Genomic DNA, 7,843 nt, shown 5'->3' on the forward strand with positions numbered 1-7,843 from the left:
TAAACGTTTAGTTTATTTAATAAAAGAGCACCTGTTCAATGTGAAAAGTGAGTTGTGAATATATATATATTTTAAAAACGTCTTGAATTTCAGGGGGGGCGCAGTGCAGGGAAACACTGTACTTTATCGGTACTTTGTCCTACACACTTATTTCACAATATAGAAACAATAGGTCTTATATGCTTTGGCCTAAATATAAATAAAACAATCATTAAAAAAAGAAATCTGTCAAAGTGAAGCCGTTTTAGCCATTTGCGCATGGTGGGAAATATTAGAGTGTGACACATCAAAGGCTCTCTGCTAGTGTGAAGGAGAATAGCTTCTTACAAGGACAAGGCTAAATAAATGTTCACAGAGTGATAACAGTGATACTTTGTGTTATAGAGGGGATTTTTCCCGGATTTGAACACTGTGTGCCTTGAGATTTTGGCTTGGTCTTTGGTGTGCCTTGACCACAGAAAGTTTGGGAACCCCTGTTCTAACCTTTCAGTGATGTTGTAAAGTGGACTTACTAAACTAAGCAGGTTTGAGATGCATATCAACATTCCTTCATATTTGTATACAGATGAAGAAGACACATTGAGAATCCCTTCACTGTCACTGTAAATCACATTCAGTAGGTTTATGTAGGAGCCAGTATCTCAATCTTGGACAGCATCTTTTCTCTTTGCCATGAATGTTTGACACGACTCCTGACAAATAACTTTAATTACAGAATAACATTGACTAAGAAAGTCAAAATGTTGATTTAGGATGTGATAATTTGAACCTTGCTGCTCATAATTTAGACTTTTACCTTCAGTGTTTTCTTTTTCTATCATCCCTAAATTTATGTATTGAATATTTATTTTTGCTGGAATTCATCTCAAGAGAAAACTTAATTTTAAGAAAAGAAAAAATGCAAATACTTTCCACAAAATCATAATAATTGCTCTGATACAAAATATTGGTTATTTGCAACTCTCCAGCATTTATTGAGGGGTTGTTGTTGTATTTCCTCTTTTTCATGAATGAAGGAATCACCACTCTACTATATGTAAGGAGTAAAAGTGGCCGCACTGATTTGTCTGCTCTGTTGAATACAGCTCCTCACCCAGCAGCACCACTTAGTGGAGAGACTGGGACTAAAACACTAAGGGTAATCAGTGGTTACTCAAAAAATAGCATTGTGGCTCCCAAATATTGTTTTCATAAATCAAATACATTAAAAGATAAACAACCTAATAGTATAGGCCAATAACTCAATAATGGTTGAATTATCCTCATCAATGCCACCACTGTAAACCTAACCTAACCATAACATAACACAACATAACCATAACCACCTTCACACATATACTCACTCTGATTGCACTTTTAAAAAGTATAAACTATTTTTAATCAATATTTTTAACTATTTATTCCCCCGTATGATTGCTTATGTTGTCTGTCCTACTGCCGTGTTTTTAATGTTATGTATGTCTTTGTATTTTTTGCACACTGAGACAGAGTGGCACTCGTTGTACTTTTTGTATAATGACAATAAAAGGCTTTAACTTTTAACTTTAACTTTAACTTAACCTCATAATAAATGGTAAAGAAGCCTCAGAAACAACAAGGATCTTTATTATGATTTAATGTTGTAGTTTTGGGGGGGGGGGGAACAATAGGTGTGATTGGTCTTTGAAGACTATTTTTTAAATTTGTGGCAGCCTTTCTAAAACACAATTTCCCTTGTAACAATTCGAATAACAAAAATAATTTCTGTCATTTCATTTCAGTTTTCCTTAAACTGCTGTACATGTGCAGACTATTTGGACCCCTGAGCAGCAGAAAATGTCTTATGTGTGAGAGACAGCGTGAGAAACAAAAAGAGACAGTTCTCAGCGGCCGGACAGCGAAATCAACATCAATAAAACTAGACACAATAGTATAAAAAAACCCATTGAGCGATGAAAACTGAAAATAACTCAATAGAAGAACACCCAAGCATGAACGAATGACGCATGCATCATTGCCAAAAGGTTTGTGCTTTAAATCATTAATAAATCTCATTGGCCTTTGCAGAAACGCTGAGTAAGTATCCTCCAGTGTTCACTGCGGCAGATCAGAAATACCAGCCAGACATAGCTCTTAGCCATGTTTAAACTCATGCATACATTATATAAAGGTACACATATTGCATTGTGGGTATTCCTTCTTCAAAAAACATTTTTGTTTTTAAAGCTGATTTTCACATTTTTCTTTAAATTGAGTTTGCAGCCAGGCTTTAAATGCATAAATAACTCCAATAGACTGATGACAAGAAACAGAAACAATATATAGTCAAAGAAATTAGAGCAATATGAAATGTGTTATTTAAAAAAAACATACAAATAGTAGTAATAGTAACTGTAACTTTAGTTGTTATATAAATACAGTGGAGTGAAAATGACAATACTTCCCTCTAAAGTGTAGAGAAGTTTTATAAAATGGAAATACCCACGTAAATTACAACTACTGCAGAAGTATGCTTAAGTACAGCACTTGGGTAAATGTTACTTAGTTACATTCCACCGCAAAGTGCAGATCAACTCGATGAAATCTGCTTCAGGAGTTGATACAGTTAGACAGATGGCGTTGTACTTGTGAAGCTAAAGTGTAAACACACACAGTGATATTGGGTTTCTCCAGCCTTTGAGGAACGCTGAATCCCCCTGTCCTCTTCTCTCTCCTGTGTTGTGCTCCTTTGGGGCACTAAAAGCACTTTACTGCACAATCTTTCATGTCGAGTAAATGTTGAGCAAGCGCAGCTGTGATACAGTGGGTTACCTTTCTAATGTCCTTGATATAAGTCTTCATGGGTAGTGAAGTGATAAGTGTTTAACCAATAAATCATCTGTTGATGCACTCTCTTGCACGCCGTTCTTTAAATGAAGCAGCAGTTGCGACCACAACTCTGCATTTCTAACATTTACACTGACATACACTACATAATGTTTCTCCAAGATTATACACATATTGCTAACAGGGTGATGAATTTAAGTGATGCTTGTTCCTGTATCCCCAATAACCTCTCTTTTTCACACTCCACGAGCCATCACCCATAACAGCACTGATATGTACTATTAGCACTTGTCCGCCCACTCAGAAATAGGCTGGTGTCTCGTCTCGCTATCACCCTCTTTCTCTTTCTGCACACAAAACTTACACGTACAGTATATACGTAAACACACACACACACACACACACACGCAGTAAATCAATCTCAAGTCCTATTCTCCTCATATCACAGAGTCAATTACAATGTTTGCAAGATATACCGCTGGGTAATCTTCCTTTAAATGTTCAAATGAGGCCATCTGTGATACTGCAGCTGCATGCTGTGAATGATATGCATTATGCAACAAAACTTCAGTGACTAACACAATGATATCACTGCAGCATCATTGTCAAGGCTTAATAAATCAATTCTACGCTTCTTCTTTCTCACTCCTCAAAGTGTGGACCAGTTCCAGCCCTTAAAAGTGCTACTAAAACTCATGACTGCCTGCAGTCAGTCTCCCATCTGACAATGCAGTCTCCAAATGGACTCGGCCACTTCCTCTAAAGCCAAAATGAGTCTGACCGCAGTAAAACAAGCCTGTTACTAATCAGTCATCATCGCCACTCAGCTCATTTCCTCTCACGTTTTCCTCCAGGGAATATAATTCTGCTCTATATAGTGCATTTAAGTATACACTCCTCCCTCTCCTTCCTGGTAGCTCTGGGCTGAAATGATCTAGAAGTAAGCAGCCCTTGAGTGACCCACACAATATTCATAGCGAGGGTCTCCCAAAAATGGGGCACTAGCCCTTCAGAAAGTGTCACAGTCCGCTACATGGTGGCAACAGCTCCTTCAACCAGATTTGGAAAGTAAGAACCCCAAAAAGCCTCCAATCCATATCTCTCCCGATACATTTTTTAGCAGGGGGGCCTCCAAGGGCTGATTGGCGACACAGAAGGCACCATATGCCATCAGACCAGGCTGCAACTCCACATGTGTCCTATATTTGATTCTCTCATTGTACTCAACAGTGTTGGAGGAAATATTCAGATCCTGCACTGCAGTAAAATGTTGGCCTACTCCATTACATTCAAATTTCACTCAAGTAGAACAGAAGTATTACTGGCAACTGTATTTAAGTATAGAAAATAAAAGTAGTTGTGTATTATTGGATCATCATTACCATGCATTCATTTGTAAGCAGCATTTTAAAAGATGCTCCACTGATTTAGTATAACTTTGACTCTAGATGGACAATTAAAAAAAAGGATAAACATTGATGCAGCAGAACCAGCGATATCATCATTGTTATTCTATGCATTCGTCTTCATTGTCAAAACCTGGCGCCTACATTACCCACGATGCAACTCGGGTGTGGTGTGCTAGTAGCGGCTAATGTAGCCCTGATCCAACTGATTCTGACTCAAATGATTTACATGTTAGTCGAGTAATCAGCCCTGTTGCCCAAAATTCAAAATAAATTTGTTTCTGCTTAATTGTTCATTTCAGTCCAATGTTTCAGTTTAGTTGAGACATCATTATCAATTGGGTGTATAAATGAAAACAACCTGGTTTAGTTAGTTTGTTTAATGGGTTCACAGGATTGTTGTTGTTGTTGTTCTGCCTGAATTGGGTAGCTGCTCAGCTGCTTAATCAAGGGAAGTGCTCACAGGTGTGCCTAATTATGTCCTCTTAGCAGGAGGGGGCTGGGCACTGTTAAGATGTAGGAATATAGGTGAGATGATACTGAAGTAAATGACATTATATGATATTTGATGTGCTCATTGGTTTGGATGGGAGCCCAAAGATAAATTGTCATGTCCACAGTAACATAACGATCTTGTATTAATGGTATGGTCATTATTCTGTGTGATTTGGATGTTTGCTCAGGTTTTGCTCACCCTTTGCTTACATATGGTATATTCCAGTTAGGTGAGGCTGAGAATTTAAAAATGCTTTCACTGGAGTAAAGAGAAGAAAGGCGTTGGCAGCTTACTGAAGGTTGCAGTTTTGGTTTGCTTGGTAAGCTTGGTAATCGGTTCTGTCAGTTTAATGTATTTTTTATTTATTTTTTAAATACATGGGTTTCATATTTGTCCTTTGTTTCAGTAAACCTTTTCTTAATAAATGCCACTTTTCTTTTGAACTACTCCTACTTATCGACCTGTTTTTTTTTAACATCTCTTTTCAAAGTTTACGTGTGCCAAACCACCTCATCTGCCCCTTATATGGGGTGACAGAACTACAGTAGTTTTATCTATATCAATATATCATCAAGTGTATCATGTTTTGGAGGAAACAGTTTAACACTTTGAACTTTGTCAGTGAAGCTGTATTTTAACATTCTTGGTTAAATATCAAGGAGCTTAACTGTACTGTATATTCATTGTTATCGTACAATAAGAACATATTATATGAGGAAGTATATTCTTAACGTAGGGAAGCGTAATACATTAAAGTTCATTATTAACTGACATTTTAGAAATCTGAGAAGTTTTCTGCTCGTTTTTCTGAAGTGTATCATTATGCAGTCTTCAGATGTGTTTCAGCTCTTACTATGATGACAAACCTGAAACGGCTTCTGCATACACAGACTCAATGCTTTTTAAATGCTGACTTCCTACAGCGACACAGCTGTACACAGGAGATACTTTTAGAATCCAGGTTCCAAACATGGCTGACCTAGCTGCTCAGCTTGGTCATTTCTCCCGTGTCTCATCTCATAAACATTAGGATAAGAAGCAACCATCCCTACAGCGATGGCTTTGGGTACGTGGAGAGGGAGGGTTGACTCTCATAACAACAAGGGATCTGCCCTCATTTGGGTTTGCCCCATTTGGTCTCAGTCGCTACAGCTGTCAGTTAAGGATGGAAATAGATTACCAATAACTAAAAGGTCACCCCCAAAAATGTGTTAAAAGTTCTCTTGATTAAACATTAGTCGGAAAAAGAGTGTTGAAAAGTGTCTTAAGTCTTTGTAGAGACACCATCTACTTGCTGATGTAACTTTATCTTTATAATTTGTTACTGTCAGTTTAAAGCTGCACTAGCCATATTTGTATATGAACAACAGGTAAAATGATCTCGTATAATGTGAAATATTTCCCCAAGAGTGACAAACCTACAGATATTTATCAGCTGACTGCAGTTTCTCTCAACTCTTCTGTGAGTTTTAGCATCTTTCAGCTCTTTTATTGTTTTAGCATCTTTCAGCTCTTAGTTCAACCCACTACTCGCTACCTGCCTAGAACCAAACAGCTGACAGACAGTTAGTGACGAGCTGGTGAACATAGAGGAACATTTAGAAGCTTAAGAGCCATATAGCTGGTGGTGACCAAAAACAGAGCTAAAAGGGAATGAATATTGGACTTCCCTTCGTCGGGTGGCCAGAAACACAACTGCATACATATACATGCTTTGTGTCTGTTTGATGTGTAAATAGGAGAGTGCTAACACATTCACCATATCAACTTTATAAAGTGAGAATGTAGTATTTTAACAGCAAAATTTCCAACCAAATATGGATCAAAACTTCTCAGACAAAGTTAGGGACTAGCTGGTGAACATATTTGAGCATTTAGCAGCTAAAAATTCAGATATTTGTCTCAGGACTTGGTGGAGACAAAAGCAGAGCTAAAATAAGAGTGAATATTAAATCTCAATATGAACAGAAACAGAAATAAATACTAATGTTGCTCTTTCTGTTGGAGCAATTGTTTTCTAACAAGTTAACTATCATACAAACAAGAAGATAATAAGTCAATGTCATTAGTCAGTTATGTTTATAAGTATATTTGCAGGTTTCAACGTGAAACATACAAAGTTTTCTTTTTGATGTGGAATTTAACCTGGAACACAATGTACTTTTCAAATCTCAGACATCTTGTACTGCAGACCTACAGCTGATATTCACCACCAACTATTCTCCTGTGGAAGCTTCTTGGCAAGAACTACTTGCCAAGAAGCTTAATCTCAACACACTTTTTATTTGAACAATGATGAACTCATGCCAAAATCAACATTGCCTTTTCCAGTATTTAAGATAAAAACCTCTGCAAAGAACTTATAGTTCAGCTAAATCAAATGAAATAAAATACAAGTAAGATGTCGAAAGCTCTAATTATTATTTCTTATTTATGTCAAATTACTCAGAAAAAAAGATTTCTCAGCAACATTGTATTGTAAAACAATAAGAAATTTTTCATCAAACTATCTAGGGAACTCTTTGGGTATCCATTCATGTATCATTCATCGCATTGTAAAGAAAAAGCTTTAAAGAAATCCACATCGCCCTGTGCTTGTATGTGGTACAATGTATCGACTTTAAGGCTTGCTGGATACCTTATTACCCGACTAAAAATAGGACTTTCAGGGCCAGTATGAGATTGGATGTAGCCGCTACTGTGCTGTGCTGCAATGTGTTTAGAGATGAGGGGAGATAACGGAGACAGAGTCACTAAAAATTGCCCTGTACTGCTGCTGCTGCCCCTGAACTGGGTCACTCAAACTGCAGCCTTTTCAAATAGAAAACTACAACCAGAAAACAAAACAAAGTATCAGATTGGGATGACAGAAAAGGGCATGTGTTTTTGTGTAAACGGTGGTAATGGTGGTCGTGTTGTGACCAGTTCTCATGCATTAGCTGTACCGGGTGGTCATGGTCAGCCAAGGGGTACGATCATGAACTCACAGGAGGGTGTGTTGCACTGAGCACTGCCTCGCGATAATCTCTACTGAGCTCGGATACAGAGAAATAGCTGTTGTTTGTTTCTGCCTGCACGGGAATTCAAGTGCAAAACAACAGATGAGGAACATAGAATGAAATTACCCACGTATATG

The sequence above is a fragment of the Cottoperca gobio genome, chromosome 22 (genome assembly GCF_900634415.1).
Source record: "Cottoperca gobio chromosome 22, fCotGob3.1, whole genome shotgun sequence".
Lineage (NCBI taxonomy): Eukaryota > Metazoa > Chordata > Actinopteri > Perciformes > Bovichtidae > Cottoperca > Cottoperca gobio.